This window comes from Amyelois transitella, chromosome 9, assembly GCF_032362555.1.
Source record: "Amyelois transitella isolate CPQ chromosome 9, ilAmyTran1.1, whole genome shotgun sequence".
Classification (NCBI taxonomy): Eukaryota; Metazoa; Arthropoda; class Insecta; order Lepidoptera; family Pyralidae; genus Amyelois; species Amyelois transitella.
The window spans coordinates 9,130,462-9,145,782 of NC_083512.1; the positions used below are offsets into that span (position 1 = coordinate 9,130,462).

Below are 15,321 nucleotides of genomic sequence, written 5' to 3' on the forward strand. Positions count from 1 at the left end.
AATGCGACTCCACGGTATTTTTGTTTCTATTCTATTTATGAATTTGACGTGAGTAAATACATTGCTTCTAATATTTTAAGACGTTATAAACCCAACTGCTTAGTATTATGGAATGGATTTTTACTATAGAAAACAAAAATATTGGGGTAAGCTGGGCTGCAAAAATGTCAAAACAAAGTCGAGGAAATTTTATTGAAAACGCCTATAAAAAGACAACTGAACAAAGTAGGTACTAAATACTATAAAGAAGAATTATTATTTAGACTTCTAAGAAACGTACCAAATGCAACGAAACACGAAATCTTGTATCATTTTATATCGGGCAATAAGAAATATCAAACCTGAATTAATTTATTATAAGTTATGTAATTGATGGAATTTTGAGTCGAATGGCCCATTGCTTTTTAATCTTCCTAACTTTAGTCACAGTTCCGGTACTAACTTCAATAAGTGAGCAAGTCAGATCAATTGCTCCAAGAAACACCAGCCTGATCTCGGAGACCCTGTTAACAGTAGACCTAGACCAATTATTTTTGCATCAGATGATCAGATGATGATTAAGTCATTGCTTAATCATCTTTAACCGATATAACTTTTTAAAAGCTCCAGACTATAGCAAACAATTTCGCAGCCGATTACCGCTTATGGTGATATCTCAAAATATACGTATAGTAAGCACATTTCCACTGCCCCTCAATTTTACAAAGCTTATAGGGGATGAAGAGGGGACGAAATTGTGTCGTCTCTCCCCCTGGCGACACGGGAAGTGTTCATATAAATTATACCTATGGGGAGAAAATTTAATTGATAACACTAAGCAAATATGTACTTATGGGTCGCAGTTTAATCAATTTATATTGGATATTTACTCAGGTAATAAATTGCGCCCCTAAACTAAATAAAAATGGATTTCGATTCAGCTCTGAAAATGTTGTACTAAAATCAGTGGAGTAACGGTGTATGGTTTGGAATTCGTTGATTGCGTATATATTATTTGCGTTTTTTCGAGGGGCAGACAGAGACTACATATTTCCACTTGCCATGATTCCTGCATACTTCTTTCGTTTATGTCATAACTCTCTTCATGCAAGCTCGTCGATATAGGGTACTCTTGACCGGACATATCGCCAAGAATTCCGCGAAATTATCAAGGATTCAAATAGATATACTTCATCAGATTCCCAACTTGCAAACCCTAATAACGAGAAGAGAAACATTTCTTCCAATGTAAGGACACATCGGAGTCAATTTTAGTATCGTAACTGTAGCACAGTTTCCAAAATAAACATTGGAGCTCATTCAGCCACATGGGAATATGTGATATCCGTGGATGCGCGGGCGCGCCTGTGACCTATATTTCGTGTGCTATATTTTCCACCCGCCGCACTAGCGCCCTCTATAATTAGATCCGCATTGTTTATGGCCGACGACCGACTAACATGAAATACTTCCTGTATTTGTTTCTTGTTTCTAACGTATTTTGATTTGAAGCTTTAATAGTTACATGAGTATAGTAATAGTAACAATAGTCAGATCACCTTAAATTTATCTAAGTTAGCCATGATACAAATATTATTTACATCGGCCACTTAACTTAATAATTTCTTTTACTTTCTGTGGTAACTGAGACTTATTTCTCTAATAAAAATAATATTTAACGTTTATTACACGTTCACATTTCAAATGTTAGTCTTATTTATTGCATTTTCAGTATTTGGTTTCTAGTTTCACAACAACTAAAGAGTAAAGAAAGCATAAGTGGTAATTTTTAAGTTAAATGAAAAATATATTTAAAATGTAAGTGATACTTTACACGTAAGAGAGGATTTGACCCATATACTAAGGCAGGTAATAATTATAAAATGGTGTATCTATGTCGTCATTAAGTCTATGTGCATCATAATGCGATCTATTTTGAGATTGTTACAGTAGAATTCGACGATTTGGAATATATCCAACATATACATCAGAAAACAGATATTGTCCTATTGTTTAATTTAAAATAAATTCGTCTCAAACTTTATAATCATCGTGTATTTGATGATTTTTTGGGCAAACTAGTTAGGCAATGATTCATTTGATAGCAAGAAAGATATTATAAATAAACATTTTTACTACGCTTTTATTAGCTTGGGTTGTATGTATGTATGTATGTATGTATGTATGTATGTATGTAACGGAATCTTTGAGCTTAATTTTCACTGATTTCTAAACGTCTGATCAACTTGGAACTTTGCACACGTATCAAGGACCGATGACAATGCAATAGTTTGATAAGAGTTTCTCATTATCCTTATTAAAACTGCCAGGATTAATAAATTCATTTTTAGATCCTTCGTATGAGAGTAAGAGAGACAGAGATAGCACCAGTGCCAGTAATCTCCATACAAGAAACCAAGAAGTTCTGACGTATAATGAGTCAAAAAGAGATGTAATATATTTCCATATAATGTTACTATTAACCTGAGGCTTCTTTATTTCATCGCATTGCTCCATTTAGAATTACCATTAGAAACCATAGTAGAATTAGTAGAATATTTTAAAACGATAAAAAATATATAAGTAATAAAACAAAAGTAATAAATGAAAATTGAACAACTAAATTTACAAAAATACAAGAATAAAGTTACTACCTACAGAAATTTGCGATATTTAATACGTATTTAACATATTAATGCAATTCTTGAATTAACATTAGGTATCTTTTGCCTATTTATAGTAGCAACACTGTAATACTTGGAAAATGAGTGACAGTTTTTTATGTCAAATAAGTTTTGCAGTAAGTTTTGATTGAATTCGATTCGAACACCTCTAAACTTTCTTTCTGTTGTTTTTTACCGGTGCCTGTGTATTTACCTATTTGCACTTTGTTTTGTGCTGATAACTTGTCGTTATTTGGAGTTTGGAATCTTCCGTTGAGTCGAGCTTTGTTCTTTCGGATATTCGTGTGATTTTATCATCTGAGATTGGACTCTGACTGTGTTTACTGTGTTGTGCAGATATTTTGAGATAGGACTCCTGTAAAAAGTACCTTATTATTTGAGATAGGAGTCCCAAGTTTGTGTTTGTTTTTGTGAAAGACAGATTTTACAACAAAAGTGCCACGATGTCTTCAGATAAACTTTGTTGCGTTCCTGGTTGTAAAGGCAGTGGAGGTATGTTTGAAATATTTTTGTTCCTGTATCAATCTGCCTCTTAATCTTGTGGTTTGATTCCTGGCAAGGCCACAATCGAAAATTATTACGTTTGCTGGATAGTCAAAAATATTATTAACAGTGATTTATCACTATAAAATTCTTTTCAACTGGGTTTAACAATCATCATACATACATATAATCACGTCTATATCCCTTGCGGGGTAGACAGAGCCAACAGTCTTGTAAAGACTGATAGGCCACGTTCAACTATTTGGCTTTAAGATAGAATTGAGATTCAAATAGTGACAGGTTGCAAGCCCATCGCCTTAAAAAGAATCATGATGATGAGAATATTATGAGATTTAATCCAATCAGGCCACATATAACTTTAAGAAAGTTAGTTGTGAAAACCTCCGGCGATGGGCGCATGGTTGCGAAAGTCTTTTCTAGTAAGATAGTTATACCAGAAGTGTTAACTTCCAAAAAATAATTGTATAAAAAAACTAAAAAACTACCCGTTTTATTGCAAATCGAACTAAAAAATAGAAAATAAATAATAGTTTAAAAAAACTAAAAAACTACGCTTTTATTGCTAATCAAACTAAAAAATAGAAAATAAAAATTAATGACAAAGGAATTCAGTAGTAGCAAGTCGAACAATCAGTTATAGTCAGTTGTAGTAGTAATTACCTCGGATTAAAATTATAACAAAATTAAATTTATAAACAAAACAATTTAAATCAGAGTAAAAAGCGTGGGGTGCATTTTACTTCATTTTCATAACTCTCTTGTCATAAATATATGCTAATAGAATGATTTTAATATTTACTACATCAGGCACCCCACGCTTTTTACTCTGATTTAAATTGTTTTGTTTATAAATTTAATTTTGTTATAATTTTAATCCGAGGTAATTACTACTACAACTGACTATAACTGATTGTTCGACTTGCTACTACTGAATTCCTTTGTCATTAATTTTTATTTTCTATTTTTTAGTTTGATTAGCAATAAAAGCGTAGTTTTTTAGTTTTTTTAAACTATTATTTATTTTACGGTATAAACGCACTTACTTAAATATTTCGTGTGGGCCTTTACAAGCACAGCTTATCGGCTAACTAGCTAATGGATCATCGAAATTAGTTTTGTAATAGCCCAAGCGATTAATAGCCTGCGCTCAACAAATTTCGATGTTTTAGATCAGGGCGGAGCGGAGCGGCACGCAAATGTTGTTTTCCTTCGTCGACATTTTGTGTCAGTAGGTCAATAACTGGCCGCATTAGATAGAATCTGAGCAACTGTTCAAAATGATTAAATATCTGTTGACCTGGAGCACAGAGCTCTGGATGTCAAATCTATTAATGAACCTATAGTCTAGTAGTATTATAGTCTTCCTTCAAATCAACCAAAATCAAACATAGGCCGCTTTTTTCTGGAATTCACCATGAGAGCGAAGCCTCGGCCAAAAACTAGTTAGAAATAATCTTATATAAATAAAAAAAATCACATCTTCGAAACGAAATTCTCATTATGAACAACATCTTCAGTTTACGTAGAATTCTCAATGTAAAACACTTATTGCTTTATCGTGTCAAGCATGTTTACATATAAAGTAGATAGACTGACGATCAGTGGCCAATTAGATAACCTTCATATCTAGTTGCGTAACGATCCAGGAAATTGCTTAGAGTAATACCTACGCGGTGCACTTTGTTGTCAAGTCAAACAACGATTAATTCTTGTTAAAGTCGCTTGTTGTGTTGATGGATTAGCAACTGTAACCTATTAAAATGTTAAAAAGATGTGTGGATGTATCTACTGGACAGATTTTTTAAATTTAACACAGGGATAGAGAATAAAAATTTAAATAACATAATAAGTATTTTTATACAGAAATTACAACGGGAGCGAAGCCCTGGGTCGCAACTTGTAAATTAATGTAGTAAAATTATAACTAACTAACTCAGGTTCTTTTGCCCTGATGACATCAAATAAATCTTATAAGTTTCAGTTGCAGGTATGAGTATGTTGATTATGTGCCACCTCTATTTATTTATTTACCAATTCCTGTTCACAGAAAACATATATGAATGATAAACACAATAAACAAAAGTACTTAGATTCTGCTTATTTGTTAACAAATCTCTTCCAGTAGACCCGAGACAGGAGACATAATGAAAAGGGTGGCAGGCGGGTAGTACACCACACAATTACTTATAAACATACATAAATACAAAATAATAAACTTAAGCACAATAACATACAATAAATAATTAATCAGCAAAATTTGGAGAGGTAAAAACATTTACATTGTTACATAACACTTAATAAAATAAGTTAGTATTATAGAAGCAGAGTTAATTTATTGTTAGGTACTCTGGTTGTACTGTATTCTGAACAGAAAATTGAACAGACTGGCACATTTATAACATTATAAATTAGTCTTGAATGCACATGCACGCACAATGGTGGCAGGCAGAGTTGTGCAACCGCGTCGCGGGTCAGTGGGCCAATGTCGCAGCACTCAAGCTGAGTCGGCTGGACCCGGCGCAAAACAACTACTCACTGCGAATTAACACTCCAATATTTTCAATATTGGAAGTTACTTATCATTACTAGCTGTGAAAAAAGCGAACCCGGCTTGTCTCTTATTTAGAGGAGAGTGGGGGAGATATTTGCATGTAAGGACCACATGATCCAGACAATTTGACTCTGCCTATCCCGCAGACTTGATTACGTAAATTTGACTAAACCTAACAAATCTAGAAACCGCATTCAAATCGAAATATATTTCGCGTGATGCGAGTACAAACATACGGACAGAAAATAAGAAAATAATCTAAAAATAACATTTTTTGGCAATCTTCAAGTACAGACATCGCTCAGTTACAATTTAATTATATATATGTTTGGATAATACATATAAAGGCAAAAAAATCGGGATTATTATTTAATCTATACAGCTGAACGTGGCACAATGGACAAAGACGTTATTACATGTATGTATGCATGATATGTGTAGTTTTGTTTATATGACAGTCCTTAAGAGGTAGGCAGGACCAGTCAGTAGTAACAAATAATAGATTGTTACTTTAACTTATAAAAAAACAGCGTGCCTGATATCAATTCACTAGGTTTGTATGGATGCTTAGTCTATGGAGTTACTTCAAGTATTTTTAATCGAATTTGTTAAATGATATTCACAGCAAAATACGTTCATACAGACTAGTAATACTAGAAATATTACCACGAACATGGGTGATAAAATTAAAATATCTAAGTACCTATCTTATCTCGGAAAGGCTGGTCACGAGTTCGTGGTAGGGTCGACAAAAAAAACGTGAATCATGGCCCCGGATCGCTAATCGACGAAAACCGAAACAGACGATACTTGTTCCAAGAAAATATACGCTTATAAAAACATGGTCTATGTCATTGAATGGTATTTGGTCGAATGTCGAGAGTTTGTTTTATTAATTCACACCTTCCAAGAAGTTGTTATGATATCCATGGTGAAAGAGTATTAAAGGCAATAATTTAATCAAAAATATTTTTCTTTCGGTAAATCCATGTTTTTATTCAGTAGGAAGAAAAATAAACGAAAGCGGAATCTTTCGAATCTTGTGCTCTCTTTATATAAATACTAAGTTTGAAACTACGTTCACGGGTTGTTGACCCTGAAACCCCAAATGGTAGTACTTACATACCTTAAGCTAAAAGATGACCATTTTAAAACTGACATTGATATAGATTAAATATTTTCCGAATAGGTAAATAAATGAAGTTTATAGCAAAAAATAAGTTCATACATAATAATAATTCATATAACAGTGTGCCTGCAAGGTTAAACGTTCCGAATGAAAACATTACATATTAAAGTAGGTTATTTTAGGTGAGATAAAATTTTATACGCCGCTGCATAATCGGTGACGCATAAATAACTAAGCAGGTTACATTTATGTCATGTCCTCTATTCGATCTTGTTTGTTCGTCCTCTAAACTAGTTCCTGTTTCTATAACTTCCCATGTGTTTCTGTTATAGGTATATATACATATATATTATAATATACATATATATCTCGAAAAATAAAAACAGAATACAGCGCAAATAAATGTACTGGTTTTTAAATAAAATAACGAAGTGTTAGCATGGAAAACAACTTTCACTGCATTGTGATAAATATCATGTCGTAAAATTATATATAATAGAAGAAATGACTGACCCATAAGTCAACACACATCGAAAGAAGATTTAGCTCAACCATAAAAGCAAACCCATTGGACTAAGTAGTCGATAAAATACGTGTTAAACCGATGAAGTTTCATCGCTTTATAAAACTTAAATAACTTTAGCTTTTCCTTTCCAAAGCATACGATTCAAACGCAATCTTTAAGTGCTGTAAAATTAAATAATTTTCGCAAGAGTTGTTCGCTACAACGCGGAAACAGATGTGAAAGTGGGTGAAAGCGGCGCGCGCAAGGTTTACCTAATCATGGCGGCGGCGCGGGCGCAGCAGGGGCGTTACATCAGCCCAGCCATGTGAAAGTCAATGTTATATTTGATTACTGTTCACATCGAAACGCGATGACAACACTAAAGAATTCGCACGTTGGATACCTAACGGTACCTACCGGTACCGTTATGGCTAATACCTACTGAACATTTCGGATTTTAACGCAGTCTGGCGCCGTTTAGTTTATCTTTTACCATATAGGGATTAGAGTAAAGAGACGACCTTCAACGATATTTTTTTGTTTAAGAACGGCGAATGAAATGGAGATAGAAGATACGCTTAGTACGGAAAAGTTTAAATATTTATAAAAACATTGTGTTGAACCCATAAAGAATAACCAAAAACAAAACTGGACAATTTGTTCACATTAATGGAAAGGAGAAAAGCATATTTCATAATAAGGAATCATATAAGACATAACTATGTATTTAGATAGATCGCTACCTCGTCCGCGCAACCACGACCACTCTGACAAGAGTGTTCGACTAAGAAGAAGAATTTAGATCGCTGATAGACGATGCGAATTAGAGCGGGTGTAATAGAGAAAGTGTCGGATGTTATCAGCAGTAATTGTGATACCGTATCTATGTAGGTCGGTGCACACTCCGCCGGCGCAAACTGACCTTATCTACGCGTTTGTTTGTTTACATGCAAATTTAGGACAAACAATATTCGCAATTTATTTCCAACGTCGGGACTAAAGCTAAGGGGAGGCTGCCGATCCAGCCCATCAGTTCAATTGGCTATAATATTAGAAATCGTTATTTTCGATTACTATAACCATTAGTAAAGGTTTTAAAGTTGGTTTAAAATGTTTGTCCCTGTCGATCCCATTCAAGGGAAGACCGCTTTTGACAACGATCCAATAGTGAAAAGAACTCATTTCACTGTTGTTCACTGTCCCTAGCAAAACTTTAAATTAGAAATGGCCTTTTCTGCAAGGTTGTATACACGGCTGCTACGTGGCGTGTAATAGCTAATAGCTAACGCCTTATTTAGTAATTCACCATTCAACAAGAAATCTCCATAAAAAGGGTTTGTTGTTCACGGAATGTGTCTTACAATTCCTTTATCAGTACACAATACCTTGACCCGAAATAAAGAACTGATAATACAACTGCCCCACTTTATAAGTATCTATTAACTTGTAGTTTATTGTGTAATCGTAATCACCCTACCGATTAGCTAAAGATTCTCGGAAATATATTAATAAATTATACATTTACTGATATTTCTTTTCATGTAACTTGTTCTCATTGTTGATAATCAATTGAGTGTCTTTGACGCCGAGTATTATATACGAAAATCAGGAAATAGATAGATATCACAGAAAATTAATTTCTACTTTAGCTTCAAACGCAAAACTCAACAAAAGTAACGTTCGCAAATAAATAATGTCACAATCGTTCACTCGATCGATCACTGAATGAATTACAGAAAACAGTGGAAAAATAAATACCTAGTCCATTTGACAGCTGTCAAAGAAATTTTAATCAAGTTTCCTGTTGACATCTTTATAGTGCTTGACCAAAAAGCGAGACTTAATTTAAGTCTTTCATACCTATATAGTAGTGTTGTGCACTTCTGACACAGTCGTTGGCGAAGCGTAGCAAGGCGTGTAGGAAACACGGACCGCCCGCGAACGCGCCTTGACCCACTTACAACTTATGTTCTCACCTCACGAGCTCTCGCAACTACGACAACACGTTAAAATAATGCCATCCAAGATGTTTAAAGACGAAAGAAAAAAAAATATATAATGTTGAGACGAGATTAAATCCTAAACGGAAGCGTCAAGACAACCGAGGACCGTGGAAATATTTAAATAAACATTGAATCGAGAGCATACAAAATGTCAAGTGTTCTAAATTTAGTGAACTTGCACGCGAGGTCGTCTCGAGATGCACGTCAGTCAGTTTAACCGTAAAAATGGCGCCCGCATATTAGCAATCTACTCTACATGTCTCATTAGCTTGCAACCTTGCTCAGCAATCTCAATGAACAATATAACATATAGCAAATAGATTCAGAAGGTCAACAATGCAAAGAAAAGCCATGCGAGTATTTGAATATGACTTGCCTTAGCGGATATAGGATATTTTGTCATTTTTAATCAGTTTTGGTTGTCTTTAATTATTTAAGTAAGTGCAGTATTGGCTCGATCTCAAATTTAATACATATTCAACGCTAAAGAAAGTTACTGCTTAACTAAACTACCAGACAAGTTTCTCAAATACAGTTTAATTAGGTATATTCATTTTTTAAACCTATAATGATTTAGTTTTTTAAAATATAAAAAAGAGTACTTACGAAGGCCATTGGGCTGCTGGTAATCCAAATTCGAAACAATCCAAATATTACACAAATCACTTGTTTGTTGAGCATTACAGTCGAAAGCAATAGGAGAAACTTACACTTGCTCTTTGCACTAAGTATAATTCAAATCCAGAATACACACACACACATATATTTCTATGAATTCACTTTATAAGTTTTTTATCAACAGAATTACATAAAATTTCACACACCGAACATATCTAGGTTCACACCCAGTTCCAAGTAGGTACCTGTAACAAGACAAAGCAAAATAGAGATTTTATCATTTAAAATTAAAATATATCTAAAAATCTAAAAATATTAGCTATTTTAAGAGTATTTAAAACACATCAATAAAATGAATACCCACTGGAAATAAATACTTGAAGGTACTCAATAAATGAAATATGACGTAAAGACTTATGAGTACTAACTCCACGAACGTAATAACAGCCCGTCGACCAAACGCTGACTGGCTGGATGGCGCAATGGAGGGGCTTAGAGGTAGTGAGGGAGGGGAGAGTAGACGGAGGTACGGAGGACTGAGCGAGGGAGGGAGAGCGTCTGGTCGACTGGTTGGTCGACCTATTGGCTTGGCACACACTAAAGCAATATCACAAGATTATTAGGCTGTTTTTTGTGGAATGTGCAAAAGAGGAATGAGTAAACATTATTAATTTTGTGGCTGATGGTGATCGGCTATCGTACACTTTTGAGCCCATATTTTTTTTAATACGTTTTACTGGAATATGGAATCATCTGATAACTCACAGGATAAATCCATGATTTGATTTGATAAAGATTCAAGCAGCCATCCGAGAAGTATGCGCAACCTTCAGGAGTTCTCATGGTCACTCGCTCAAGCGTAAAGGTCGTCTTATTATGCTGTTACTAGCAAATATAATGGTTGTCAAACTTTGCATTGCCAAAATATTGAAGCTAGCCTTTACTTAGGTTACAATGTCCAAAATGATAAAGATCCTCAATTTTCGAAAAGAGTTAATTTAAAATACGATTTTACAATAAGACAACTTCGAATAAGAATCTTTAAATATATTTTATCAGAATACACATCGAAGATAAATTATTATAAATACCTACCTATATAAATTATCTTCGTGGGGGTAACGCACTTGTTTTGATTCTCAGTCCGTCTCGCTTGTTCATGCAAGTGTTATCTTTTATTTTCGTTCGTAAGACGAGTCATCGCCTTGGAAGTTCTTTATTTTTAATGGCAGCCATACACTCGCGGTAGACTATTGAACCTTTCACTAAATGATCATCGTGATTTGCAAATATGTTGTAAAACATGACGAATACTGAAAATTTGTTGGAGAATGTATATTTTAGGTCAATAGAAGTGCTCAATTTAGTTTTTCGATTTCATGTAAGCAAAGTTTTACGAGAGTGTTGCAAAACTTCAGTGCAAGGTTGAAACAAGGCAAATACCTAAGTTACCATGTAAGCACTTGGATAGACTTCATTAGCAGCTCGCCAGCCGGTATCGGTCACGTATCGATGAGACGTTTCGTGTCTCTTTGCTGTGTGCTGTTCGTTGCTATGCTGCCAGCTATAAATGTGTGGGCACGTTCTGTCGCACTCAGCCCGGTATCGGGACCTGTTCTAGAGAAAGTGCCATTTTCCGACCATTACTTTCCAAGCAGTCGTGTATCTTTTGTTGTGTAACATATGATACACATAATACTTATTTAATTAAAATCAAAATTTTCACTTTCCATGTTCAAGATTTTAAAATAAGCTTTTCATTAAAAGTTACGTAACATTTCCAGTCACTTAAGAAGTATATTCAGCTGTGTTATGTGCTATGTGCAAGAAATATCATTTTGTTATGCAATCAAAATCATTGTAAGAAAATTGATCATAACTGTTACTGATGTCGATACTAAATCGACTATGTTATTAAGTTAAGTGCTCAATATTTATAGGCAATTAGTTTTAAACAAATATGTAATAATTTATGATGATTTTCACGATGTGGACTTTAGGTTTATGTCCGGCAATGGCCGATAACCTGTTGTTTGATATTTAATGAAAGATAAAGTTCTAGACGGGCATATGTACATTATAAACAAATATATGCCAGCCTACCTAACAGGGGTTGAAATTGAGAATGCACTACGAGTAAGTACAGCGCTCCGCTAAACATCGGAGGATGAAGGGCAACGACCAGAGGGCGAATGAACAAGGGAATGCCCTCCTGGCAGCTGAAATTAAACAGCTAGTTGCATAATAACGAAAAGAAAAGAAATCTTTAAAAATAGTTCTCATCCTACTTTAAATAATTATTTTTGTAGGAGTAATATTATAATCAATATTAAATCTCAATTCCATCATTCACCTATGCAGCTGAGCGTGGCCTTAAGTATTTGCGAGATTATTGGTTCTGTCTACCCGTTAGGTATAAAGAAGATTATATAAAGAAGATTTTATGTATGTACATATATTCGAATCACATAAAAAGTAAAGTAAATATCAATGAAATCTGCAGCAAGTGAATGATTCCGTTCAATCAAACATTCACTTTTTGCTAACGGTACAATTTCCCAATTCCCAATTTTTAGACGTTTTGTTATTAGGTACCTGCTGCTTTTTTATATAAAAACAATCCTGTGTTTTTTTGTTTAGCAAAAATTTACTTTGTTTACTTTCTTATCTCATATTACTCATCTGTGTTTGTAGACATACTTTTTCTTAAGTATCAGATGATCGGCACGCCACACCCAAGGCAACTACTTACTTGTATAATTATTAATTTATGAAATAGTATAATTATTGTTTAAATATTACTACTTCTACCAAAACTTGCCGCTGTTTATATAATACTCGATTAACTAAATAAAACGTGAGCAGAAGTCAATTATCACGAGCAAATACGTGGTTATGTTGTGACTATCGCATTTCATATCTAAATATTTTTGTTATCTTGTTTTATTATCAAGGAAGTAATTAACGTCAACCCATGGATACTTTATCTACAAGTAATATTCGTTAAGAGGCATAACAACAAAGTGTAAGTATATATGATATGTATTCCAGTTATGTATTGTCCGATTTCAATCCCAATTTTAGATTCAATATGATAGGTATGTGTAGTATTTGGTATATATAATATTGATTTACTGCTTAGATAGGTTAATGTTATCAATTTGCTATAGACAAATGGGAAGAGAACCAAATTTTATTTTCTTAAATTTTATAAGTTATAGTTAACGAATCACTGTAATACATCCCAAATATTTAATAATAGGTATAATTTCTTTTATCACGCTTTTGATGTATTCCAATAGACGTTTTGTCCCATCTCCAATATACTACCTATAAAATTTTCTTATTTACAGCAATAGGTACTGTGTACTACAAAGTGAAGGTAACTTTCACAATGTAAAAAACGTTTCCTTTCCAGAAGCATATACGAGTATGTACCTATAGCGGGCCCTACGTAGGTATATTTCAGCGGAGGGAGCAACCTATCACGCAATGATGAGATATAACAAATCAAGGATACATACTTACATATATATTCTAGTCTATATCTGTAGACAGAGCTAACAGGGTTGAAAAGACTTTTCAGCTGTATGGTTGAATTGAGATTCAAATAGTGACAGGTTGCTAGCCAATCACCTACAAGAAGAATCCCCTTTCTCTATCAAGGATACCTAGCAAGAAAATTCTCTGTATTTAGAATTGGAAGAATGAAATTATAACTAGTACACACGAACGAGTGCTGAGCCGAGGCGAGAGCGACACTGGCCTGACCTTGCCTCGCTCATGGACGCTGCAATTGGGTCACTGGGTCAATTTTGCGCTTTTTCGCATTACACTGTGTAGGTTACGCAAAACAATCAACAAATTATGTGCTTGTGTTTTAATTTTGATATCGTACACCATATTTTGTGAAAGATATTTTTCTCTACAGATTTTTTATTTGAAAAAAGTGCCTTTCTTCTCATTGAGATCCTATGATAATTTATTTACTACTTTTCTATATTTTTATAATAAATCGTTACAGTTTGAACTACTAGGTAAATGTATTGCTTATATTTCTCAAGTTATAACGATTTTTGAGGATTTAATAGATATAGATAAATGAATCTGAAAAACTCGAAAGCATCCTCTGACGGCAACAAACGTAGAAATCTGTTCAAATACGCGAGATAAGCGATGATATCGATAAAAATATTTTACTCAATTTTCCCATAGTGGCTCTGTGTGTAGTTATACTTTTCCCATGCTGAGTTTGAGTAAGTAATCAAATTTGTTATCCTAAAATCGAAACTTAAACAATCACTACATAGTTGCAAATTCGCTTCGCACTTCTGTCCCTTTATCTGTTTGTGTGATTTTAATGTAGTTTTTAAATAGATAGAGTGATTCAAGTAAAAGGTTTATATGTATAAATGCTACCCATACGAAGCCGGGGCAGGTCGCTAGTTATGACGGTAAAGTTACAAGTATTTAACCTGCAAATATTCGAAATTATAAGAAAAACAGCTTATTATAGTCAAACTGAGGAACAAATAATATTTGCCTTTTCATACCTACAGACTAATAATGCTGACTAAGAACAGAATTAATGATTGTAATATAATACTCCTCGTTCCATTTAGTAGTTTAGTGTCGAATTGAGTCATGGTTTGACTATTTATATCGTCCAAAAGCACGGAGAGAAAAAACGTAATATTGAAATAAGATAAATATTTGTATTATATTACCTATTTGTTTATTTTTTTTATATACCCTACGGGGTCCAAGTTGTACCCATTTATATGCCAATGACTATTGTAGTAGTTAGAACAGAATTGTAATTACAATTTATAATGCAATAAATAAATTAATTGAAAATATAAGAAAAATAAATATCATGGCTGCACATTGCTACGACTCTTCTACGACTACGACGTTGCTACGACTCTTCTACAGGCGACGAAAACTTACATTGCAATGCAAATAAATCGCAAATGTAGTACTTTGTTTTTAAGAACTTTTAAACACAAAAACGAAATTATTATATTGAATATAATGAGCCACTTATCTAATGTTCCAACTTCGTTTCAATTTTACATAATATTTGGCATGTTTATTGTCTTTACCTTAAGAAAGAAAAACCGTCAAGTTTCTAGCAAAAAACGGCAGGCTACTTGAGGAATAGGTGTCTGGCCATGCCGCTACCGCCAGGCCCAGGTAGAAGAGGCAGGCCGAAAGATCATGGCTGGACGACGCAAAAGATGATATGCGAACCAATAAAGTGAAATCCGAGGATGCTGAAAACCGGACCAAGTGGAGAGAGAAAAGTAGGAAGGCGGCCCCGGGGCCCCGAAACACTTCTATGGAGG

At 34.0% G+C, this 15,321-nt stretch overlaps 1 protein-coding gene across 3 annotated transcripts in view; it reads right to left on the reverse strand.

Moving 5' to 3' along the window:
- LOC106142867 (uncharacterized) overlaps positions 1–15,321 on the reverse strand; it is a 45,560-nt gene that overhangs the window by 12,407 nt on the left and 17,832 nt on the right. Inside the window, exons 1-2 of one of the 3 annotated variants that reach the window (XM_060945721.1) lie at positions 10,402–10,445; positions 9,962–10,218 (exon numbers count right to left, since the gene is read on the reverse strand). The gene's annotated coding sequence lies outside the window, so the exon portion shown is untranslated. Of the gene's footprint in view, positions 1–9,961; positions 10,219–10,337; positions 10,446–15,321 lie in introns of those variants that run through there. The other 2 variants (XM_013344795.2, XM_013344796.2) reach the window with 2 other exon arrangements.